Source organism: Puma concolor, chromosome E4 (assembly GCF_028749965.1).
Source record: "Puma concolor isolate L17-30 chromosome E4, mPumCon1.1.hap2, whole genome shotgun sequence".
Lineage (NCBI taxonomy): Eukaryota > Metazoa > Chordata > Mammalia > Carnivora > Felidae > Puma > Puma concolor.
The window spans coordinates 10,245,041-10,257,631 of record NC_141683.1 but is presented as its reverse complement, the minus strand read 5'-3'; the positions used below and the strand labels follow the sequence as shown (position 1 = coordinate 10,257,631).

Genomic DNA, 12,591 nt, shown 5'->3' with positions numbered 1-12,591 from the left:
TGGATGCATCTTTGATCTTCTGGATCCTCCACATGTGATGCTTTCAGGGCTGCTGAAGCAGAAATGGAGTGGATAGGGAAGCTCTGGCAACCAATCTCTCCACTAAGAATGAATCATGTCACTTCTGATTATGTTTCTTCCACCAAAGCAAGTCACGTGGCCACAATTAACACTAAGGAGTGTGAGCCTCCTAAGTGAGCTGAGAAGGGGAAACTCTTCCTAATAGTGGCAGTATGGGATAAATGATAGGCTCAAGAGTCAATATGATGTTGATTAAATCTCAGCTCTACTGCCTCTTTGTAACCCAATGGCCCTGTGCAAGTTACTCAGTTTCCCGATGTCCCTGTGGGTAAAACAGATTTGATACAGGAAGCAAATGCAATGTGAACTAGCTCATGCAACAAAAAAATATTTTTTGGAAGGATATTAAGGTATTTCATGGACCTCAACGGCACATAAATTTCAGTAGGTCTAGAACAAATCTGGTAAACTCATACATAAGTACTACTTTCTCCATTTCTCATCTTTCCTACACATGAGAAAGATCACTCCATAGCTCTTTTATTTTGTAATCTTTACTTTTATTGAGATATAATTGACCTATAATGTTGTATTAGTTGCAGGTGTACAACCTAATGATTAATTTGGTATATATTGTGCAATCATCACCACAGTCTAGTCAACATCCACGACACAGTTACCGATTTTTTTTCTTGTAATGAGAACTTTCAAGATCTACTCCCTCAGCAACGTTCAAATATACAATGTTATTCATTAAAGTCATCATGCCTTATTTATTTTATAATTGGAAGTTTGTACCTGTTGACCACCTTCACTCTTTTCACCCACCCAACATCCCTCACCTCTGGCAACCACCAGAGGTGGTTCACTGTACTAGGAGTTTGGATTTTTGTTGCTGTTTGTTTTTGTTGGTTGGTTGATTTGTTTTCAGATTGCACATATAAGTGAGATCCTGCAGTGTTTGTCTTTGTCTGACTTATTTCATAAGTCAGAATAGCTGATGTAATATGATTCAGCATAATAGTGTCCTCCAGGTCCATCCATGTTGTTGCAAACAGAAAGATTTCCTTCTTTTCGTGGCTACATAATATTTCACTGTGTGTGTGTGTGTGTGTGTGTGTGTGTGTGTGTGTGTGTGTGTGTGTATGCTCGTGCGCACACACACATGCATGGACAACACATTTTCTTTAAACATTCATGCACTGATAGTTGCTTAGGTTCCTTCCTTGTTTTGGTAAATGCAAACAGTGTTGCAATAAACATGGTGCATTTATATTTTTGAGTTAGTGTTTTCATTTTTTTTGAAAAAATGCTCAGAAATGGAATCGCTGGATCACATGGTAGTTCTACTTTTAATTTTTTGAGGAACCTCCATACTGTTTTCCGTTGTAGCTGCACCAATATACATTGCCACCAAGAATGCATACATGTTTCCTTTTCTCCACATCCTCACCCACACTTGCTTTTTCTTGTGTGCTTGATGATAGCCACTCTAACAGATGTGAAGGAATACCTCCTTGGGGTTGTGATTCACATTTTCCTGATGACTAGGGATGTTGAGCACCTTTTCATATATCTGCTGGTCATCTGTATGTCTTCTTCGGAAAAATGTCTATACACAAGATGTTCTTCCCATTTTTTTAATCGGATTAAAAAATTGTTTTTAGGGGCGCCTGGGTGGCTTGGTCGGTTAAGCGTCCAACTTCGGCTCAGGTCATGATCTCACGGTCCGTGAGTTCGAGTCCCACGTCGGGCTCTGTGCTGACAGCTCAGAGCCTGGAGCCTGTTTCGGATTCTGTGTCTCCCTCTCTCTCTGCTCCTCCCCTGTTCATGCTCTGTCTCTCTCTGTCTCAAAAATAAATAAACGTTAAAAAAAATTTTTTTTTAATTGTTTTTAGTTTTTATCTTTTGCTATTGAGTTGTATGAGTTCTTTATGTATTTTGGGCATTAGCCCTTTATCAGATTTATGATTTGCAAATATTTTCTCCCTTTCACTAGGTTGTCTTTTCATTCTGTTGATGGTTTCCTTTGCTGTGCAGAAGCTTTTTAATTTGATGTTGTCCCACTTGTTTATTTTTGCTTTTGTTGTTTTGCTTTTGGTGTCAAATCCGTAACATTTTATAACTCGCGTGTTCAAGTGACTGCCCCTCGGTCCCAATTCCAAACACACAGGACATAGAATCTGATTAGCCCTTTTTCGCTGAGCTGACCATCCCTTCCTCCAATCAGTTGTGACCAGGGAAGTGGAGTCATGTAGCAGTGACATGAATACAGGACCTATTTCTGGGTGATCATGGATCTCAGAAGAGGATTAAAGTAAACAAGGTAGATGCACCCCATGTCTGTTCTAAGGATAAAATGTGAAAATTGAGGAAATGCACATGGCTCTAATTACATACTTAAGTCATAATACCAATTATAACTATTAATATTGATGGAATTGTGGGGTGGAGTCTGAGTGGTTTATCCTCACCAAGGACTGAGTCTAGTGTTTCATCTGGTAGGCCCTGTTAGTTCAAATTCAAGATAAAGGAAATCTGAGGTTATGATGTGGCAGGGAAAGTGGCGAAGCCTACCTACCAGTGAAGCATTGGTCATTTGTGTCTCAGGTGTCAGATCACAGTAAAACCTTGTCTCTGCTTTATTTGCTACGTTGCTTCAAAATAGACCCCATGATGTACTCTTTTTTACTTTTCTCATACATAGCCTGGAAGATATCCACCCAGTGCTGATTCTAGAGAACTAGGCAAACCAAAGTGTGATGTTTGCAGGAGTGAATTTTAGCCAGCAAATATTATACTCTCAATCTACTTTTCTTTTCCTCTGAAAGAATGGAGGTTGCTTTCCCTTATGGTCAGTGATTGCAAACCAATCAAATCTTGAGCTAAATATATTAATGAAAACAAATGGAAACCAGCTTCCAGAGCTCCAGGCGGTGGCTGCAAGATAAATTCACATTTCCCTTAATATCAGTTCATCCTTTTAATATTGATTGGGCACTTTCTATGTACCAGTTACTGTTTTAGGTGCTATCAACCAAAGAGACAAAAATCTCTGTCCTCCTCTTGGCCTTAAGTTCCAGACAGCTAAATTATCAGGACATCCAGGCTTTGCGCGGCCAGTCTCTCAAATGGTCCCAATAATCTTTGCCTCCTAGTACTCTTGTCCCATGCAGCCCTTCCCAAATTGAACCAGGGTTGTCTATGTGACCGATAGAATTTGTCAGAAGTGATGGTGTGACACTTCTGAGAAAATTATAAGAGAGACTATGGCTTCTGCTTTGGTCTCTTTCTTAAATCACTTACGCTAGGGAGAGCTAGCGGCTATGTTGTGAATGCAGGCGTGCAGTCTACGGAAAAGTCCATTTTGGAAAGAACTATGGTGTCCAGCAAATAGCCAATGAGGAACAGAGGAATTTTCACAGGCCTAGTTTCTCCCAAAAGCCAATCCTAGTGCCCCCATTCCTCTGAACTAGGTCCTGGTGGCTACCAGGCCACAGACTGTCTGGGGACCCCCTTGCTCAGAGAGCTGCCAGGATCCACATGCACAGCTCCCTCTCCTGACCCACAACCCCAGGAGCAGAGGCCTCTTGGGCAACCAGGGCTCCCAGCTGTCTCTGACAGGAGGTAACCCCAGCCAGCCCTGCCTGGCCTGCCCCTGGCAAGTTCCCACCCAAGATCTGCCTTCAGGGGCAATGGCCACATTGGTTAGGTTAAGGCTTGGATTATTCAGGTGCCTTAGGTCCCCCAAGAGCCGAGCCATCGATCCTGTTGCTTAGGATAACCGCTGGACTGTTCCAGATCTCTGGCCACCATGTACCACATAGCCTACACAGACACAGCACACACCCCTTCATCAGGCGTTGGGCAGCGAGGCCCTCCAAGCCTCTGGTGCCATGGCTGGTCTAACCACCTGGATGTTCTCCTGGGATGCCACCACAACATGATATAGTCCTGAGGCTGCAAAGGTAGTGAAAGTCAATTCCCTTTTAAAAGTGCTGCTATGGGGCGCCTGGGTGGCTCAATCGGTTAAGCGTCCGACTTCAGCTCAGGTCATGATCTCGCAGTCCGTGAGTTCGAGCCCCGTGTCGGGCTCTGGGCTGATGGCTCAGAACCTGGAGTCTGCTTCCGATTCTGTGTCTCCCTCTCTCTCTGCCCCTCCCCTGTTCATGCTCTGTCTCTCTCTGTCTCAAAAATAAATAAACGTTAAAAAAAAAATTTTAAAAAAAATAATTAAAAAAAAAATAAAAGTGCTGCTAATAGGTGCCTAAAGTTATCAACAAACAAGGGCTCCCATGTGTCTCGTTCTTGGACAGCTCAGTCCCTCCAAACAAGGCTTTAGAGCAATCTCCCCATCTGGCTTCAGAGGGAACAGGAGCCTTTGTGTAGTGAGAGCTCAGACACTGGCAGATCCATGCTTTCTCCCAAGAGCCCACAGCTGTGACTCTGCCCCTTCTGAGCCGGGTCCTGGCCCAGTAGCAGGTCACAGGATGGCCCTTGTTACCCCTTGCTCCAGAGCTGTGCAGGAATACCAAATACAAATCTCTCTCCTGAATCAAGCCCCCCAGGAGCAGGGGCCTCTCCAGCAACCAGTGCTCCCTGGTGTCTCCTATCAGACGACACCAGTCAGCTTGCCCCACCCTGGCAAGGCAGTCCGGTGTCCTCCAGGTTTGCTGTCAGGGGAAATAGGCATATTGTGTAGGAGGAGGCTTGGAATTAGGCAGACGCCAGGCACCCCCAAATAGCCTGCCCCTTGACCTGACTAATCCCTACATCGGCTCTGTTCCAAGTCCCCGCTACCATGACCTTTGTGGCCTGCACACGCGCAGTCAGCACCGTATCGGTCCACCTTGGGCTGCATGGGGCTCTCCCGGCCCCAGCGGCTCGGAGAGGAACTCCAACCACCAGAATGACCCAAGCTTCAGGCCCACCTGAAGGCTGGAGGGAGCCCAAGACCAGAAAATATTTCTGAGGTGGCAGATTTAATCTGGCGACAGTCGGCCCAGATTTGGACCGGCTGCCCACTGGTTCCCAGGGTTCTCCAGCAATCAGGGCTCTGGGGGGGTCTAAGTGGAGGGTATCCCGATCATCCTCAGGTGCGCCTCACCTGGCAGGGCCATCCAGATCCCCCCCCCCCCCCCCCCCCGGCTCTTCCCTCCGGCGGTAATATGCACATTTGTGTAGGTGAACCCTTGGAATCGGGCAGATGCCTTGGACCCCCAACAGCCTGGTCCCGTGACCCTGCTGGCCCAGACACTTGTCCTGTGCCGGGTCGCCCGCTACCCTGATTCCTGGCTCGCGCATGCGCACTACGCAGCCCCCATCCGCTCTTGGCGGCCACCCGGGCCCTCTAGGCCTGTGGAGCTCCACTTGCTTCCGAAGCACCTTCATGGACGCAGGGCGGAGGAAGCACCCCCCTCCTCCACCCCCTCAATGAGTCTTTCTGAAGCCATTGCTTTAAACTAGCGACGGTTAGTGCCCTTTTGGTCTGGCTGCCTGTTGGGGTCCTGCACTTACCAGTAATCCAGGCTCCCGGGGGCCCTCAGTGAAGATACCGAGCAGTCCACCAGGCCCCGACCCGGCAGGTCGGTCCCGACTCCCCCAGCTTTCCCTTCAGGGGGACTATGTACCCTTGTGTAGGTCAGGGCTTGGAATTAGGCAGAGGCTTTGTGGCCGCGACAGCCGGCTCCTGCAACCCCTCTCCTCCAGGCACTTGCTCCTGCCAGGTTTCCGGCGGGCCTCCCTGAGTGCGCGGCTGGCGCAGGCGCAGTACTGGCCCCACCATTCTGGGGAGGGGCTGGCGGGGCCTCCTTGCTGTGGAGCTCGGGCTGGTCCGCGACCACTGCACAGCTTCCTGGTTGGAGAGATCCCACTTCGGAAAAGCGTTTCTTTTTCTTTCTTTCCTTTTCGTTCTTGCTTTCCCTCTTTTTTTTTTTTTTTTTAATATTTATTGAGAGAGAGAGAGACCATGGGGGAGGGGCAGAAAGAGAGGGAGAGAATTCCAAGCAGGCTCTGTGCTGTCAAGGGCAGAGCCACGGGGGGGATTGAACTCACCAACTGTGAGATCATGACCTCAGCCGAAATCAAAGTCAGATACCTGACCAACGGAGCCACCTAGGTGCCCCTATCCATTAACCTCTTGAGAATATTTTGGTTGCTTTAAAGTTTTGGGCTCTCTATTCAGCACTCTAAAGGCCATGACTCCTGTAAGAGATCATTTTTTATAACATCGCAGTCATTCCATAAGCAAATTGAGACCATAATAAATACTCATTAAATTAAAATATAATAACTACAGATATTGTTTATGAGTAAGCCTTTCTGCTCATTCAATATCTGAATTTCTTCAGCTAAACCCCAAGATAGATTTTCTTACACCAAAGTCTTCTTTAATAGATGCTCACAGTTCTAGATATTCACAATTTTGTGTAGTTTCTCCTAAATATGCATCTATTTTTTTTTAAGTTTATTTATTTATTTTGAGAGAGAGAGAGTGTGTGTGCAAGCATGGGAGGGGCAGAGAGAGAGAGAGAACCCCAAGCAGGCTCTGCACGGTCAAGGTGAGCCTGACTCAGGGCTGGATCTCACAAACCATGAGATCATAACTTGAGCGGAAATAAAGAGTAGGGCACTTAACCAACTGAGCAACCCAGGAACCCCAATATGTGTCTATTTTATATCTGGATTAAAGGATATATATATATATATATATATATATATATATATATATATATATTATGGCCAATGTGGGGCTTGAACTCAACTATCCTGGACCAAGAGTCCCATATTCTACTGACTGAGCCAGCCAGGCACCCCCTTAGTATGTTTTTATCTACCCCATTGGATCAGAAGAGTCCAAGAGCTGTGATTTAGATGTCTAGTTTTAAATATCTTTAAAGAGTTTTAGAGTAGTAAACTTACCTGTGTGCATAGTATTTAATAAATATATCATTACTGGTTGACTCTGAAGTTAGTGTTTGCTAGTGTCCTTGAGCTTCAGAAAAAAAGCTACTCTGGACTTAAGAACCATTCCTTTATCTGTGCCATGGAAATAGTCAGAAGCCTGATGGGTATGGACAAACTACATCTCAGCTTCCAGTAGTTTTGTGAAGTGGGAGTGTCTTCAGAGGAGTTTATCCAAGGTAGCCAGGCTTAAATCCTCTGACCACACACAATTTTTAAAAATTTGAACACCACATTTTAAAAAAAATTTGTTTCTTATTCTGCAGTCTCCCAAACCTTCTCCTTATTATTTGTTTCCTCAAGGCCAGTCCTACTTATCCTTACTTTAGAACGGGTGATGCAATATGGAATTTCGTAGGCATTTCAATGGAAGCTATGCCTAGACTTCTAATTCTGACATCTGGATCCTGATGGCTATGCTTTTATTTTGATTTCCTCATGGCTGGTATCTTTTCACAAGTATAGATTGTGTTTGGTAAACAAGGAGAGGTTCCAGTCCTTCTGAGTAGCTGAGAAGAAAATGACCTTTTTAAAAAAAAATTTATTTTTTATTTTTTTGAGAGAGAGAGAGAGAGAGCATGAGCAGGGGAGGGGTAGAGAGAGAGAGGGAGAGAGAGAATCCCAAGCAGGCTTCATGCTCATCGAGGAGCCCAACATGGGACTCAATCCCAGGACCCTGGGATCATAACCCAAGCCAAAATCAAGAGTCAGACGCTCAACAAACTAAGCCACCCAGGCACTGCAGGAAAATGACCTTCTAAATCATTGGTAAGATTGTACTCCTGAAACAGAAATATCTCATTTTTAGAGTGTTTGAGGACACTATGACTCATCTTCGGTAAAAGTGACATGACACAATGATTTGTTGATCAGATTAAGTAGATCTGTACAATATTTGCATAACAACAGGCCACAATAGTGGCTGGCCTTGTTCTTATACTATATGTTCTGTCAACCAAAATGCACCCTGCACAGCAGAAAACTGACATGTTTCACTCAATGCCAAACAAGAACCAGGATTCCTAAACACCTTCCCTCAACTTCAAAATGTGCTTATTTACATATTTTATAAATGGGAATATCTTTTCTATGTATAAACCATAAGCTCATTGAAAAATTAAAACAATACAGAAATCTATAACTTGGAGAATAAAATCAAATTCTTGGTTAAAATCCACATATATATGGTTTCTAAATATGGGATTGTAATGTTATGTCATTTCTGCTTAACACTATATTATGGCTCTCTTTATCCCATTTATTTTTTGACAAGGCAATGGACATACATGGTAGAAAATTTAGAAGGTATAGAAGGATATAAGTAAGACACCTGGTTCTCCTCTCTGGAGACAACCACTGTTATTAATTTTTTGGATAATGACAATTCATATAACTTTATGTATTCTTTTTGTTCTTTCGCAAATTTTAACATCTGCACATTTGCTTTGTCACTTACTTACTTTCACCTAGTTCACAGGTTAGGGAGTTGTACTACCCCAGGACTCATGTGGCCAACTTCAGAGAGAAGCTCATCTGGGGGCTTAAAAGTGGATGATTCTGGGGCCCCTGGGTGGCTCAGTGAGTTAAGCATCTGACTTCAGCTCAGGTTATGGCCTCACTGTTCGTGAATTTGAGCCCCACATCCGGCTGTGTGTTGTCAGCACAGAGGCTGCTTTGGATCCTCTAAACCCGTCTCTCTCTGCCCCTCCTCCTATAAAGAAAAAAAAAAAAGTGGATGATTCATTAAAGCTTTGATATTCAATTAGTCTGGAAATTGTTAACATCTGATGAGCGAATCTATTTTTTAATAGCTAGAGTAACCAGAAAAGCTTTGAGATTTGTGTGAGATTTCATCTAAGTTCTATTTGATGGGATAGATCTAAAGGGACAGCTAAGGGACAGCTGTGTCCAAGTGTCTACTCTTACAAATAATGCACAGGTGACTATCCATTTAGGCAATAATTTCACACAAGTGTCTCTTTAGGTGATCCCCTAGGAGTAGATTACCGGATTCATGGGCATCTCTGGAACAGATTTTGCCCAAAATCCTTTTCTAAAGTCTTACTATTTATGTTATCTTAGTGCCAAAAGGATTCAGGATGCCCATTTTTCTAAATCCTTGATAGCCGGTGCATTACTGAAATTTTTGTCTTGAAAAAGGTACACATATCAGCTCAATAAATTTTCGTAACTGAACACACCCATATAACCAAAACCCAGACGAAGAAACAATATTACCAATACCCCATGCCCTCCTTAATGTATTTTTATTTGCTTTTAGGTTTATTTGTTTTGAGAGAGAGAGAGAGATTGAGAGAGAGGGAGAGAGAGAGGGAGAGGGAGAATCCCAAGCAGGCTCTGTCCTGCCAGCGCAGAGTCCAATGTGGGGGCTCAATCCTGAGAACCGTGAGATCATGAACTGAGCCGCAATCAAGAGTCGGAAGCTTAACTGACTGAGCCACCCAGGCGCCCCCATCCAATGTCCTTCTTTACCACCTACCTAAATAAATTATTACTGTGATGGTTGGCAAATGATGACTTTCTAGCACCATTATTCCTTCTATATTTGTATATAGACTGTCTATTGTAAGAGGCAGATGATATTTTTAATACACATCTTTTATTGTCTATTGACAGTACAAAAAAACAGTACTTTTTTTTAGTAACTTTTAAATTTTTGACCTTGAATCCAGCAATCTTGCTAAAAACTCTTATATTATTTCCAGAAGTCTGAATATTTATTTGGATTTTCTATGGATACAGTCACAGTATCTGAGGATAAAAATAATTTTTCTTCTTCCCTTCAAATATTTATGTCTTTCATTTCTTCTTCTTATGTTATTGAACTTCCTGAAAACTTAAGTACAATGTCCTCCAAACCAAGGACAGTGTTCAGCATCGTGCCATTTCATAAAAGCTTAGCTTTAGGTTATTCTCATATATTTTCTTATTTAGGTAAAAGAAATTTCCTTGTATCCTTAGTTTGTTAAGGTTAAAAACTCATATATATTAATAATATATATATATATATATAATATAGATATAATTTTAGCACATGGTTTTTTCTACATCTGTTGAAATAACCATAAGGTTTTCCTGCTTCGTTCTGATACTCTGATGAATTACATGGATTTAATTTATTTGGTTGAAGTACATAATGTGGTTATGACACCGACACCTTTCACCAAGTGTGAAAGATCCTCAGCCAGTTTCATTTCAAATATTTTTGCTCTCCTTTTCTCTATTTTTCTTCTCTGGGTCTCAATTAGACATATGTTGGACCTTGTCCTTGTATCCTTCCTGTCTTTTAATTTCTCTTAGGTATGTTTCCAATGCAGTATCTTTCTATACTGCATTCTGAATAATTTCTTCAGGCGTATCTTTCAGTTTTCTAATTCCTTGTTGTGTCAAAACTGCTGTTTAAGTTCATTTCTTGAATGATTTCAGTTATCATCTTTTTGGATGAATGTCAAAAATCTGTATGAGTTTTAAAGATAGCTTGTTCTTTATACAGCTCTATGTATTATTTTGTGTCTCTAATTATTTCAAACATACTTGTTTTTGAGTCTTCCTCTGATTGTTTTTTCATGCCCATGCTTCTTCCACTCTCTTTACTCTCTATACAGAGGCTAGAAAGATTGTTTTAAAAATGAGAGTTGAGTGGCTGCCTCAGTCAGAGGAGTGAGTGACTCTTGATCTCAGGGTCATGACTTCAAGTCCCACATTGGGTGTAGAGATTACTTAAATAAATAAATAAATAATTTTTAAAAATGAGAGTCAGGTTATATTACTCTTTTGTTCAAACCTCTTTCAAAGTTTTCCATCATAATTACAATTAGTCCTGCGTTCCCTCTGCCTGTTTTCTTCTTACTCCAGATATCAACAAAGCTCTCTTCCTTCATTCTCTCAAATCTCAACTCAAATATTACTGATTCAAGCAAGCTTAGACTCCTCTAGTGCTCTGATTCACATCTCTGCTTCATCTCCAGTTCCAGCGACAGCTATGGTGGACACTATATGGGTTTCATCTAAACTCAGGCTAACAGTATGTGTCTCAAGCTCATCCATTAAGTCATTTACTTTATGTCTAGAACTTCAATGCTTAGCACTCTGGTGTGAGCCCACCTAGCCCATTCACACATGCAACTTGGAAGCGCTGAAGAGTTAACCCCCCCTTATGGGCAACCCCCAGTCAATAATGGATGGGAGCCAAAAGCCAAATTCTTTTGCCTCCTATCTTTGTGCAGACAATTCTTGGAGGAATCAAACCCCTGTTGCCCTTAGCAGCAATAATAGATACTTACATTGGCTCCTTTCTCCTTCTTTGTCCACTTTTCTGTTCCATCACTCTTGTTCCCTGAAATCACCGCCCAGATAAACCACTTGCATACAAGCCTTTGTCTCAGGCTCTGCTCTTCGAATGAACTCAATGTAAGACATTTCCCCTCACCACCCCATCTAAAATTGCAACCCATTCTACTTGTCCTTACATTACTTTGCTTATATCCTTAGCACATATTACTGTCTGATGTGATGTTATATATTTACATGTTTATTTACAGACTCCTTCAAATGAATATTTATTTTGTCTTTTCACTAAAGGATCCCCAGTGCCTAAAACAGTGCCTAGCACATCATGAACACTCAATATATAGTTATTGAATATGGAAGGATGGATAAAAGTCAGTCCTTGAGTAGTTAACTCTGCTGCTTGTTTTGTTTTCTGATATTTCCCCTTGATGGAATGCTTTCACATGTGTTTTGTAATTTTCGATTGTCAGATTATCTTATGTGAAGCTTATTTTATTACTTTTTATTTTCTTCAGTCCTGTGTGTCCTAGATTGTTGAAGTTTTCATCCAGATTGTTTTTGTATTTGATTTTGTCAGACCCTCCAGGGATACCATTAATCAATTATAGACCATGGCATAGTGAAAGGCAGCTACTAGTTATGGGTTGTAGTAAGGTGATTTCTAATTTATTTTGCCTTATATATTAGAAGCCTATGGAGATGAAAATTTTAAGTATATGATTTAAAAGCCATGATTAATCCATTTGAATTATACTATTTAATAGGAACTGTTTCATTTTTGCCTTACATTTTTTATAGGATTTCAATATAGTAGATGCTACTTTTTTATATATATAACACAGATAATTATTTTAATCTTAATATTTTGGGCCACTTTGTGTTAGATATTGTTTTCTTTAAACAACCTGGAGTTGGATTTTGCATTTTACCTCAGTCTAAGAGAGTTTTCTTAATGTAGAAGTTTAGTTCAATTACCTTAATTTATGTAATTTGTGTTTCTTGGGTCATCTTGTTATGTTTTCTTTTCCCTGTGTTATAAAATAAAAAAAAAATTTTCCCTTTTTTTGCTTTGTATGCTATGTGTTTTTGTTTTTTGTGGGGGGCAAGAAGTTGTCAATCTTCATTAGCAGCCACATTAAAATGTTGCTGAAGTATTTTCGACCTGCATTTTTAAAGAAGTTTTTTAGTACTTTTGTACTGTCACTCTCCTCACTGTTGGTTGCCTCTTTTAGGGAAAGCTAGGACTTGGGAAGAGCTGTAAGGTTAGAAGGAAGAGCAGAAATACTGCTTGGACAA

General features: G+C 41.7%; 1 long non-coding RNA gene across 1 annotated transcript in view; it reads right to left on the bottom strand.

The window, feature by feature from the left end:
• Positions 1–5,741, bottom strand: part of LOC147572461 (uncharacterized) — a 33,243-nt gene extending 27,502 nt beyond the window's left edge. Inside the window, exon 1 of the long non-coding RNA XR_015246448.1 lies at positions 5,539–5,741. This is a non-coding gene — a long non-coding RNA (uncharacterized LOC147572461). The remainder of the gene's footprint in view (positions 1–5,538) is intronic.
• Between the last annotated feature and the right edge of the window lie 6,850 nt (positions 5,742–12,591).